This window comes from Apostichopus japonicus, chromosome 2 (genome assembly GCF_037975245.1).
Source record: "Apostichopus japonicus isolate 1M-3 chromosome 2, ASM3797524v1, whole genome shotgun sequence".
NCBI classification, from domain to species: domain Eukaryota; kingdom Metazoa; phylum Echinodermata; class Holothuroidea; order Aspidochirotida; family Stichopodidae; genus Apostichopus; species Apostichopus japonicus.
In genome coordinates, this window is record NC_092562.1 from 17275883 (window position 1) to 17290175 (window position 14293).

Here is a 14293-nt window from a genome sequence, read left to right on the forward strand (position 1 = left end):
CTTTTGCATCCCTGGTTCGAACCCCGGGTGATGACGTCTTTTGCCGATCTTTTACAGCAAGTGCCTACACCGGGGAGCTGTAAGTATTAGTTAATCCACCTAATATCTCAGTCCAAACAGTGGCGCGAGGGCTTGGCGCACTGTACGAGCTGATGATCGAGACTCTCTTTTGCATCCCTGGTTCGAACCCCGGGTGATGACGTCTTTTGCCGATCTTTTACAGCAAGTGCCTACACCGGGGAGCTGTAAGTATTAGTTAATCCACCTAATATCTCAGTCCAAACAGTGGCGCGAGGGCTTGGCGCACTGTACGAGCTGATGATCGAGACTCTCTTTTGCATCCCTGGTTCGAACCCCGGGTGATGACGTCTTTTGCCGATCTTTTACAGCAAGTGCCTACACCGGGGAGCTGTAAGTATTAGTTAATCCACCTAATATCTCAGTCCAAACAGTGGCGCGAGGGCTTGGCGCACTGTACGAGCTGATGATCGAGACTCTCTTTTGCATCCCTGGTTCGAACCCCGGGTGATGACGTCTTTTGCCGATCTTTTACAGCAAGTGCCTACACCGGGGAGCTGTAAGTATTAGTTAATCCACCTAATATCTCAGTCCAAACAGTGGCGCGAGGGCTTGGCGCACTGTACGAGCTGATGATCGAGACTCTCTTTTGCATCCCTGGTTCGAACCCCGGGTGATGACGTCTTTTGCCGATCTTTTACAGCAAGTGCCTACACCGGGGAGCTGTAAGTATTAGTTAATCCACCTAATATCTCAGTCCAAACAGTGGCGCGAGGGCTTGGCGCACTGTACGAGCTGATGATCGAGACTCTCTTTTGCATCCCTGGTTCGAACCCCGGGTGATGACGTCTTTTGCCGATCTTTTACAGCAAGTGCCTACACCGGGGAGCTGTAAGTATTAGTTAATCCACCTAATATCTCAGTCCAAACAGTGGCGCGAGGGCTTGGCGCACTGTACGAGCTGATGATCGAGACTCTCTTTTGCATCCCTGGTTCGAACCCCGGGTGATGACGTCTTTTGCCGATCTTTTACAGCAAGTGCCTACACCGGGGAGCTGTAAGTATTAGTTAATCCACCTAATATCTCAGTCCAAACAGTGGCGCGAGGGCTTGGCGCACTGTACGAGCTGATGATCGAGACTCTCTTTTGCATCCCTGGTTCGAACCCCGGGTGATGACGTCTTTTGCCGATCTTTTACAGCAAGTGCCTACACCGGGGAGCTGTAAGTATTAGTTAATCCACCTAATATCTCAGTCCAAACAGTGGCGCGAGGGCTTGGCGCACTGTACGAGCTGATGATCGAGACTCTCTTTTGCATCCCTGGTTCGAACCCCGGGTGATGACGTCTTTTGCCGATCTTTTACAGCAAGTGCCTACACCGGGGAGCTGTAAGTATTAGTTAATCCACCTAATATCTCAGTCCAAACAGTGGCGCGAGGGCTTGGCGCACTGTACGAGCTGATGATCGAGACTCTCTTTTGCATCCCTGGTTCGAACCCCGGGTGATGACGTCTTTTGCCGATCTTTTACAGCAAGTGCCTACACCGGGGAGCTGTAAGTATTAGTTAATCCACCTAATATCTCAGTCCAAACAGTGGCGCGAGGGCTTGGCGCACTGTACGAGCTGATGATCGAGACTCTCTTTTGCATCCCTGGTTCGAACCCCGGGTGATGACGTCTTTTGCCGATCTTTTACAGCAAGTGCCTACACCGGGGAGCTGTAAGTATTAGTTAATCCACCTAATATCTCAGTCCAAACAGTGGCGCGAGGGCTTGGCGCACTGTACGAGCTGATGATCGAGACTCTCTTTTGCATCCCTGGTTCGAACCCCGGGTGATGACGTCTTTTGCCGATCTTTTACAGCAAGTGCCTACACCGGGGAGCTGTAAGTATTAGTTAATCCACCTAATATCTCAGTCCAAACAGTGGCGCGAGGGCTTGGCGCACTGTACGAGCTGATGATCGAGACTCTCTTTTGCATCCCTGGTTCGAACCCCGGGTGATGACGTCTTTTGCCGATCTTTTACAGCAAGTGCCTACACCGGGGAGCTGTAAGTATTAGTTAATCCACCTAATATCTCAGTCCAAACAGTGGCGCGAGGGCTTGGCGCACTGTACGAGCTGATGATCGAGACTCTCTTTTGCATCCCTGGTTCGAACCCCGGGTGATGACGTCTTTTGCCGATCTTTTACAGCAAGTGCCTACACCGGGGAGCTGTAAGTATTAGTTAATCCACCTAATATCTCAGTCCAAACAGTGGCGCGACGGCTTGGCGCACTGTACGAGCTGATGATCGAGACTCTCTTTTGCATCCCTGGTTCGAACCCCGGGTGATGACGTCTTTTGCCGATCTTTTACAGCAAGTGCCTACACGGGGAGCTGTAAGTATTAGTTAATCCACCTAATATCTCAGTCCAAACAGTGGCGCGACGGCTTGGCGCACTGTACGAGCTGATGATCGAGACTCTCTTTTGCATCCCTGGTTCGAACCCCGGGTGATGACGTCTTTTGCCGATCTTTTACAGCAAGTGCCTACACGGGGAGCTGTAAGTATTAGTTAATCCACCTAATCTCGCAGTCCAAACAGTGGCGCGACGGCTTGGCGCACTGTACGAGCTGATGATCGAGACTCTCTTTTGCATCCCTGGTTCGAACCCCGGGTGATGACGTCTTTTGCCGATCTTTTACAGCAAGTGCCTACACCGGGGAGCTGTAAGTATTAGTTAATCCACCTAATATCTCAGTCCAAACAGTGGCGCGAGGGCTTGGCGCACTGTACGAGCTGATGATCGAGACTCTCTTTTGCATCCCTGGTTCGAACCCCGGGTGATGACGTCTTTTGCCGATCTTTTACAGCAAGTGCCTACACCGGGGAGCTGTAAGTATTAGTTAATCCACCTAATCTCGCAGCCCAAACAGTGGCGCGACGGCTTGGCGCACTGTACGAGCTGATGATCGAGACTCTCTTTTGCATCCCTGGTTCGAACCCCGGGTGATGACGTCTTTTGCCGATCTTTTACAGCAAGTGCCTACACGGGGAGCTGTAAGTATTAGTTAATCCACCTAATATCTCAGCCCAAACAGTGGCGCGACGGCTTGGCGCACTGTACGAGCTGATGATCGAGACTCTCTTTTGCATCCCTGGTTCGAACCCCGGGTGATGACGTCTTTTGCCGATCTTTTACAGCAAGTGCCTACACGGGGAGCTGTAAGTATTAGTTAATCCACCTAATATCTCAGCCCAAACAGTGGCGCGACGGCTTGGCGCACTGTACGAGCTGATGATCGAGACTCTCTTTTGCATCCCTGGTTCGAACCCCGGGTGATGACGTCTTTTGCCGATCTTTTACAGCAAGTGCCTACACGGGGAGCTGTAAGTATTAGTTAATCCACCTAATATCTCAGCCCAAACAGTGGCGCGACGGCTTGGCGCACTGTACGAGCTGATGATCGAGACTCTCTTTTGCATCCCTGGTTCGAACCCCGGGTGATGACGTCTTTTGCCGATCTTTTACAGCAAGTGCCTACACGGGGAGCTGTAAGTATTAGTTAATCCACCTAATATCTCAGCCCAAACAGTGGCGCGACGGCTTGGCGCACTGTACGAGCTGATGATCGAGACTCTCTTTTGCATCCCTGGTTCGAACCCCGGGTGATGACGTCTTTTGCCGATCTTTTACAGCAAGTGCCTACACGGGGAGCTGTAAGTATTAGTTAATCCACCTAATATCTCAGCCCAAACAGTGGCGCGACGGCTTGGCGCACTGTACGAGCTGATGATCGAGACTCTCTTTTGCATCCCTGGTTCGAACCCCGGGTGATGACGTCTTTTGCCGATCTTTTACAGCAAGTGCCTACACGGGGAGCTGTAAGTATTAGTTAATCCACCTAATATCTCAGCCCAAACAGTGGCGCGACGGCTTGGCGCACTGTACGAGCTGATGATCGAGACTCTCTTTTGCATCCCTGGTTCGAACCCCGGGTGATGACGTCTTTTGCCGATCTTTTACAGCAAGTGCCTACACGGGGAGCTGTAAGTATTAGTTAATCCACCTAATATCTCAGCCCAAACAGTGGCGCGACGGCTTGGCGCACTGTACGAGCTGATGATCGAGACTCTCTTTTGCATCCCTGGTTCGAACCCCGGGTGATGACGTCTTTTGCCGATCTTTTACAGCAAGTGCCTACACGGGGAGCTGTAAGTATTAGTTAATCCACCTAATATCTCAGCCCAAACAGTGGCGCGACGGCTTGGCGCACTGTACGAGCTGATGATCGAGACTCTCTTTTGCATCCCTGGTTCGAACCCCGGGTGATGACGTCTTTTGCCGATCTTTTACAGCAAGTGCCTACACGGGGAGCTGTAAGTATTAGTTAATCCACCTAATATCTCAGCCCAAACAGTGGCGCGACGGCTTGGCGCACTGTACGAGCTGATGATCGAGACTCTCTTTTGCATCCCTGGTTCGAACCCCGGGTGATGACGTCTTTTGCCGATCTTTTACAGCAAGTGCCTACACGGGGAGCTGTAAGTATTAGTTAATCCACCTAATATCTCAGCCCAAACAGTGGCGCGACGGCTTGGCGCACTGTACGAGCTGATGATCGAGACTCTCTTTTGCATCCCTGGTTCGAACCCCGGGTGATGACGTCTTTTGCCGATCTTTTACAGCAAGTGCCTACACGGGGAGCTGTAAGTATTAGTTAATCCACCTAATATCTCAGCCCAAACAGTGGCGCGACGGCTTGGCGCACTGTACGAGCTGATGATCGAGACTCTCTTTTGCATCCCTGGTTCGAACCCCGGGTGATGACGTCTTTTGCCGATCTTTTACAGCAAGTGCCTACACGGGGAGCTGTAAGTATTAGTTAATCCACCTAATATCTCAGCCCAAACAGTGGCGCGACGGCTTGGCGCACTGTACGAGCTGATGATCGAGACTCTCTTTTGCATCCCTGGTTCGAACCCCGGGTGATGACGTCTTTTGCCGATCTTTTACAGCAAGTGCCTACACGGGGAGCTGTAAGTATTAGTTAATCCACCTAATATCTCAGCCCAAACAGTGGCGCGACGGCTTGGCGCACTGTACGAGCTGATGATCGAGACTCTCTTTTGCATCCCTGGTTCGAACCCCGGGTGATGACGTCTTTTGCCGATCTTTTACAGCAAGTGCCTACACGGGGAGCTGTAAGTATTAGTTAATCCACCTAATATCTCAGCCCAAACAGTGGCGCGACGGCTTGGCGCACTGTACGAGCTGATGATCGAGACTCTCTTTTGCATCCCTGGTTCGAACCCCGGGTGATGACGTCTTTTGCCGATCTTTTACAGCAAGTGCCTACACGGGGAGCTGTAAGTATTAGTTAATCCACCTAATATCTCAGCCCAAACAGTGGCGCGACGGCTTGGCGCACTGTACGAGCTGATGATCGAGACTCTCTTTTGCATCCCTGGTTCGAACCCCGGGTGATGACGTCTTTTGCCGATCTTTTACAGCAAGTGCCTACACGGGGAGCTGTAAGTATTAGTTAATCCACCTAATATCTCAGCCCAAACAGTGGCGCGACGGCTTGGCGCACTGTACGAGCTGATGATCGAGACTCTCTTTTGCATCCCTGGTTCGAACCCCGGGTGATGACGTCTTTTGCCGATCTTTTACAGCAAGTGCCTACACGGGGAGCTGTAAGTATTAGTTAATCCACCTAATATCTCAGCCCAAACAGTGGCGCGACGGCTTGGCGCACTGTACGAGCTGATGATCGAGACTCTCTTTTGCATCCCTGGTTCGAACCCCGGGTGATGACGTCTTTTGCCGATCTTTTACAGCAAGTGCCTACACGGGGAGCTGTAAGTATTAGTTAATCCACCTAATATCTCAGCCCAAACAGTGGCGCGACGGCTTGGCGCACTGTACGAGCTGATGATCGAGACTCTCTTTTGCATCCCTGGTTCGAACCCCGGGTGATGACGTCTTTTGCCGATCTTTTACAGCAAGTGCCTACACGGGGAGCTGTAAGTATTAGTTAATCCACCTAATATCTCAGCCCAAACAGTGGCGCGACGGCTTGGCGCACTGTACGAGCTGATGATCGAGACTCTCTTTTGCATCCCTGGTTCGAACCCCGGGTGATGACGTCTTTTGCCGATCTTTTACAGCAAGTGCCTACACGGGGAGCTGTAAGTATTAGTTAATCCACCTAATATCTCAGCCCAAACAGTGGCGCGACGGCTTGGCGCACTGTACGAGCTGATGATCGAGACTCTCTTTTGCATCCCTGGTTCGAACCCCGGGTGATGACGTCTTTTGCCGATCTTTTACAGCAAGTGCCTACACGGGGAGCTGTAAGTATTAGTTAATCCACCTAATATCTCAGCCCAAACAGTGGCGCGACGGCTTGGCGCACTGTACGAGCTGATGATCGAGACTCTCTTTTGCATCCCTGGTTCGAACCCCGGGTGATGACGTCTTTTGCCGATCTTTTACAGCAAGTGCCTACACGGGGAGCTGTAAGTATTAGTTAATCCACCTAATATCTCAGCCCAAACAGTGGCGCGACGGCTTGGCGCACTGTACGAGCTGATGATCGAGACTCTCTTTTGCATCCCTGGTTCGAACCCCGGGTGATGACGTCTTTTGCCGATCTTTTACAGCAAGTGCCTACACGGGGAGCTGTAAGTATTAGTTAATCCACCTAATATCTCAGCCCAAACAGTGGCGCGACGGCTTGGCGCACTGTACGAGCTGATGATCGAGACTCTCTTTTGCATCCCTGGTTCGAACCCCGGGTGATGACGTCTTTTGCCGATCTTTTACAGCAAGTGCCTACACGGGGAGCTGTAAGTATTAGTTAATCCACCTAATATCTCAGCCCAAACAGTGGCGCGACGGCTTGGCGCACTGTACGAGCTGATGATCGAGACTCTCTTTTGCATCCCTGGTTCGAACCCCGGGTGATGACGTCTTTTGCCGATCTTTTACAGCAAGTGCCTACACGGGGAGCTGTAAGTATTAGTTAATCCACCTAATATCTCAGCCCAAACAGTGGCGCGACGGCTTGGCGCACTGTACGAGCTGATGATCGAGACTCTCTTTTGCATCCCTGGTTCGAACCCCGGGTGATGACGTCTTTTGCCGATCTTTTACAGCAAGTGCCTACACGGGGAGCTGTAAGTATTAGTTAATCCACCTAATATCTCAGCCCAAACAGTGGCGCGACGGCTTGGCGCACTGTACGAGCTGATGATCGAGACTCTCTTTTGCATCCCTGGTTCGAACCCCGGGTGATGACGTCTTTTGCCGATCTTTTACAGCAAGTGCCTACACGGGGAGCTGTAAGTATTAGTTAATCCACCTAATATCTCAGCCCAAACAGTGGCGCGACGGCTTGGCGCACTGTACGAGCTGATGATCGAGACTCTCTTTTGCATCCCTGGTTCGAACCCCGGGTGATGACGTCTTTTGCCGATCTTTTACAGCAAGTGCCTACACGGGGAGCTGTAAGTATTAGTTAATCCACCTAATATCTCAGCCCAAACAGTGGCGCGACGGCTTGGCGCACTGTACGAGCTGATGATCGAGACTCTCTTTTGCATCCCTGGTTCGAACCCCGGGTGATGACGTCTTTTGCCGATCTTTTACAGCAAGTGCCTACACGGGGAGCTGTAAGTATTAGTTAATCCACCTAATATCTCAGCCCAAACAGTGGCGCGACGGCTTGGCGCACTGTACGAGCTGATGATCGAGACTCTCTTTTGCATCCCTGGTTCGAACCCCGGGTGATGACGTCTTTTGCCGATCTTTTACAGCAAGTGCCTACACGGGGAGCTGTAAGTATTAGTTAATCCACCTAATATCTCAGCCCAAACAGTGGCGCGACGGCTTGGCGCACTGTACGAGCTGATGATCGAGACTCTCTTTTGCATCCCTGGTTCGAACCCCGGGTGATGACGTCTTTTGCCGATCTTTTACAGCAAGTGCCTACACGGGGAGCTGTAAGTATTAGTTAATCCACCTAATATCTCAGCCCAAACAGTGGCGCGACGGCTTGGCGCACTGTACGAGCTGATGATCGAGACTCTCTTTTGCATCCCTGGTTCGAACCCCGGGTGATGACGTCTTTTGCCGATCTTTTACAGCAAGTGCCTACACGGGGAGCTGTAAGTATTAGTTAATCCACCTAATATCTCAGCCCAAACAGTGGCGCGACGGCTTGGCGCACTGTACGAGCTGATGATCGAGACTCTCTTTTGCATCCCTGGTTCGAACCCCGGGTGATGACGTCTTTTGCCGATCTTTTACAGCAAGTGCCTACACGGGGAGCTGTAAGTATTAGTTAATCCACCTAATATCTCAGCCCAAACAGTGGCGCGACGGCTTGGCGCACTGTACGAGCTGATGATCGAGACTCTCTTTTGCATCCCTGGTTCGAACCCCGGGTGATGACGTCTTTTGCCGATCTTTTACAGCAAGTGCCTACACGGGGAGCTGTAAGTATTAGTTAATCCACCTAATATCTCAGCCCAAACAGTGGCGCGACGGCTTGGCGCACTGTACGAGCTGATGATCGAGACTCTCTTTTGCATCCCTGGTTCGAACCCCGGGTGATGACGTCTTTTGCCGATCTTTTACAGCAAGTGCCTACACGGGGAGCTGTAAGTATTAGTTAATCCACCTAATATCTCAGCCCAAACAGTGGCGCGACGGCTTGGCGCACTGTACGAGCTGATGATCGAGACTCTCTTTTGCATCCCTGGTTCGAACCCCGGGTGATGACGTCTTTTGCCGATCTTTTACAGCAAGTGCCTACACGGGGAGCTGTAAGTATTAGTTAATCCACCTAATATCTCAGCCCAAACAGTGGCGCGACGGCTTGGCGCACTGTACGAGCTGATGATCGAGACTCTCTTTTGCATCCCTGGTTCGAACCCCGGGTGATGACGTCTTTTGCCGATCTTTTACAGCAAGTGCCTACACGGGGAGCTGTAAGTATTAGTTAATCCACCTAATATCTCAGCCCAAACAGTGGCGCGACGGCTTGGCGCACTGTACGAGCTGATGATCGAGACTCTCTTTTGCATCCCTGGTTCGAACCCCGGGTGATGACGTCTTTTGCCGATCTTTTACAGCAAGTGCCTACACGGGGAGCTGTAAGTATTAGTTAATCCACCTAATATCTCAGCCCAAACAGTGGCGCGACGGCTTGGCGCACTGTACGAGCTGATGATCGAGACTCTCTTTTGCATCCCTGGTTCGAACCCCGGGTGATGACGTCTTTTGCCGATCTTTTACAGCAAGTGCCTACACGGGGAGCTGTAAGTATTAGTTAATCCACCTAATATCTCAGCCCAAACAGTGGCGCGACGGCTTGGCGCACTGTACGAGCTGATGATCGAGACTCTCTTTTGCATCCCTGGTTCGAACCCCGGGTGATGACGTCTTTTGCCGATCTTTTACAGCAAGTGCCTACACGGGGAGCTGTAAGTATTAGTTAATCCACCTAATATCTCAGCCCAAACAGTGGCGCGACGGCTTGGCGCACTGTACGAGCTGATGATCGAGACTCTCTTTTGCATCCCTGGTTCGAACCCCGGGTGATGACGTCTTTTGCCGATCTTTTACAGCAAGTGCCTACACGGGGAGCTGTAAGTATTAGTTAATCCACCTAATATCTCAGCCCAAACAGTGGCGCGACGGCTTGGCGCACTGTACGAGCTGATGATCGAGACTCTCTTTTGCATCCCTGGTTCGAACCCCGGGTGATGACGTCTTTTGCCGATCTTTTACAGCAAGTGCCTACACGGGGAGCTGTAAGTATTAGTTAATCCACCTAATATCTCAGCCCAAACAGTGGCGCGACGGCTTGGCGCACTGTACGAGCTGATGATCGAGACTCTCTTTTGCATCCCTGGTTCGAACCCCGGGTGATGACGTCTTTTGCCGATCTTTTACAGCAAGTGCCTACACGGGGAGCTGTAAGTATTAGTTAATCCACCTAATATCTCAGCCCAAACAGTGGCGCGACGGCTTGGCGCACTGTACGAGCTGATGATCGAGACTCTCTTTTGCATCCCTGGTTCGAACCCCGGGTGATGACGTCTTTTGCCGATCTTTTACAGCAAGTGCCTACACGGGGAGCTGTAAGTATTAGTTAATCCACCTAATATCTCAGCCCAAACAGTGGCGCGACGGCTTGGCGCACTGTACGAGCTGATGATCGAGACTCTCTTTTGCATCCCTGGTTCGAACCCCGGGTGATGACGTCTTTTGCCGATCTTTTACAGCAAGTGCCTACACGGGGAGCTGTAAGTATTAGTTAATCCACCTAATATCTCAGCCCAAACAGTGGCGCGACGGCTTGGCGCACTGTACGAGCTGATGATCGAGACTCTCTTTTGCATCCCTGGTTCGAACCCCGGGTGATGACGTCTTTTGCCGATCTTTTACAGCAAGTGCCTACACGGGGAGCTGTAAGTATTAGTTAATCCACCTAATATCTCAGTCCAAACAGTGGCGCGACGGCTTGGCGCACTGTACGAGCTGATGATCGAGACTCTCTTTTGCATCCCTGGTTCGAACCCCGGGTGATGACGTCTTTTGCCGATCTTTTACAGCAAGTGCCTACACGGGGAGCTGTTAGTATTAGTTAATCCACCTAATCTCTCAGTCCAAACAGTGGCGCGACGGCTTGGCGCACTGTACGAGCTGATGATCGAGACTCTCTTTTGCATCCCTGGTTCGAACCCCGGGTGATGACGTCTTTTGCCGATCTTTTACAGCAAGTGCCTACACGGGGAGCTGTAAGTATTAGTTAATCCACCTAATCTCTCAGTCCAAACAGTGGCGCGACGGCTTGGCGCACTGTACGAGCTGATGATCGAGACTCTCTTTTGCATCCCTGGTTCGAACCCCGGGTGATGACGTCTTTTGCCGATCTTTTACAGCAAGTGCCTACACGGGGAGCTGTAAGTATTAGTTAATCCACCTAATCTCTCAGTCCAAACAGTGGCGCGAGGGCTTGGCGCGCTGTACGAGCTGATGATCGAGACTCTCTTTTGCATCCCTGGTTCGAACCCCGGGTGATGACGTCTTTTGCCGATCTTTTACAGCAAGTGCCTACACGGGGAGCTGTAAGTATTAGTTAATCCACCTAATCTCTCAGTCCAAACAGTGGCGCGACGGCTTGGCGCGCTGTACGAGCTGATGATCGAGACTCTCTTTTGCATCCCTGGTTCGAACCCCGGGTGATGACGTCTTTTGCCGATCTTTTACAGCAAGTGCCTACACGGGGAGCTGTAAGTATTAGTTAATCCACCTAATCTCTCAGTCCAAACAGTGGCGCGACGGCTTGGCGCGCTGTACGAGCTGATGATCGAGACTCTCTTTTGCATCCCTGGTTCGAACCCCGGGTGATGACGTCTTTTGCCGATCTTTTACAGCAAGTGCCTACACGGGGAGCTGTAAGTATTAGTTAATCCACCTAATCTCTCAGTCCAAACAGTGGCGCGACGGCTTGGCGCGCTGTACGAGCTGATGATCGAGACTCTCTTTTGCATCCCTGGTTCGAACCCCGGGTGATGACGTCTTTTGCCGATCTTTTACAGCAAGTGCCTACACGGGGAGCTGTAAGTATTAGTTAATCCACCTAATCTCTCAGTCCAAACAGTGGCGCGACGGCTTGGCGCGCTGTACGAGCTGATGATCGAGACTCTCTTTTGCATCCCTGGTTCGAACCCCGGGTGATGACGTCTTTTGCCGATCTTTTACAGCAAGTGCCTACACGGGGAGCTGTAAGTATTAGTTAATCCACCTAATCTCTCAGTCCAAACAGTGGCGCGACGGCTTGGCGCGCTGTACGAGCTGATGATCGAGACTCTCTTTTGCATCCCTGGTTCGAACCCCGGGTGATGACGTCTTTTGCCGATCTTTTACAGCAAGTGCCTACACGGGGAGCTGTAAGTATTAGTTAATCCACCTAATCTCTCAGTCCAAACAGTGGCGCGACGGCTTGGCGCGCTGTACGAGCTGATGATCGAGACTCTCTTTTGCATCCCTGGTTCGAACCCCGGGTGATGACGTCTTTTGCCGATCTTTTACAGCAAGTGCCTACACGGGGAGCTGTAAGTATTAGTTAATCCACCTAATCTCTCAGTCCAAACAGTGGCGCGACGGCTTGGCGCGCTGTACGAGCTGATGATCGAGACTCTCTTTTGCATCCCTGGTTCGAACCCCGGGTGATGACGTCTTTTGCCGATCTTTTACAGCAAGTGCCTACACGGGGAGCTGTAAGTATTAGTTAATCCACCTAATCTCTCAGTCCAAACAGTGGCGCGACGGCTTGGCGCGCTGTACGAGCTGATGATCGAGACTCTCTTTTGCATCCCTGGTTCGAACCCCGGGTGATGACGTCTTTTGCCGATCTTTTACAGCAAGTGCCTACACGGGGAGCTGTAAGTATTAGTTAATCCACCTAATCTCTCAGTCCAAACAGTGGCGCGACGGCTTGGCGCGCTGTACGAGCTGATGATCGAGACTCTCTTTTGCATCCCTGGTTCGAACCCCGGGTGATGACGTCTTTTGCCGATCTTTTACAGCAAGTGCCTACACGGGGAGCTGTAAGTATTAGTTAATCCACCTAATCTCTCAGTCCAAACAGTGGCGCGACGGCTTGGCGCGCTGTACGAGCTGATGATCGAGACTCTCTTTTGCATCCCTGGTTCGAACCCCGGGTGATGACGTCTTTTGCCGATCTTTTACAGCAAGTGCCTACACGGGGAGCTGTAAGTATTAGTTAATCCACCTAATCTCTCAGTCCAAACAGTGGCGCGACGGCTTGGCGCGCTGTACGAGCTGATGATCGAGACTCTCTTTTGCATCCCTGGTTCGAACCCCGGGTGATGACGTCTTTTGCCGATCTTTTACAGCAAGTGCCTACACGGGGAGCTGTAAGTATTAGTTAATCCACCTAATCTCTCAGTCCAAACAGTGGCGCGACGGCTTGGCGCGCTGTACGAGCTGATGATCGAGACTCTCTTTTGCATCCCTGGTTCGAACCCCGGGTGATGACGTCTTTTGCCGATCTTTTACAGCAAGTGCCTACACGGGGAGCTGTAAGTATTAGTTAATCCACCTAATCTCTCAGTCCAAACAGTGGCGCGACGGCTTGGCGCGCTGTACGAGCTGATGATCGAGACTCTCTTTTGCATCCCTGGTTCGAACCCCGGGTGATGACGTCTTTTGCCGATCTTTTACAGCAAGTGCCTACACGGGGAGCTGTAAGTATTAGTTAATCCACCTAATCTCTCAGTCCAAACAGTGGCGCGACGGCTTGGCGCGCTGTACGAGCTGATGATCGAGACTCTCTTTTGCATCCCTGGTTCGAACCCCGGGTGATGACGTCTTTTGCCGATCTTTTACAGCAAGTGCCTACACGGGGAGCTGTAAGTATTAGTTAATCCACCTAATCTCTCAGTCCAAACAGTGGCGCGACGGCTTGGCGCGCTGTACGAGCTGATGATCGAGACTCTCTTTTGCATCCCTGGTTCGAACCCCGGGTGATGACGTCTTTTGCCGATCTTTTACAGCAAGTGCCTACACGGGGAGCTGTAAGTATTAGTTAATCCACCTAATCTCTCAGTCCAAACAGTGGCGCGACGGCTTGGCGCGCTGTACGAGCTGATGATCGAGACTCTCTTTTGCATCCCTGGTTCGAACCCCGGGTGATGACGTCTTTTGCCGATCTTTTACAGCAAGTGCCTACACGGGGAGCTGTAAGTATTAGTTAATCCACCTAATCTCTCAGTCCAAACAGTGGCGCGACGGCTTGGCGCGCTGTACGAGCTGATGATCGAGACTCTCTTTTGCATCCCTGGTTCGAACCCCGGGTGATGACGTCTTTTGCCGATCTTTTACAGCAAGTGCCTACACGGGGAGCTGTAAGTATTAGTTAATCCACCTAATCTCTCAGTCCAAACAGTGGCGCGACGGCTTGGCGCGCTGTACGAGCTGATGATCGAGACTCTCTTTTGCATCCCTGGTTCGAACCCCGGGTGATGACGTCTTTTGCCGATCTTTTACAGCAAGTGCCTACACGGGGAGCTGTAAGTATTAGTTAATCCACCTAATCTCTCAGTCCAAACAGTGGCGCGACGGCTTGGCGCGCTGTACGAGCTGATGATCGAGACTCTCTTTTGCATCCCTGGTTCGAACCCCGGGTGATGACGTCTTTTGCCGATCTTTTACAGCAAGTGCCTACACGGGGAGCTGTAAGTATT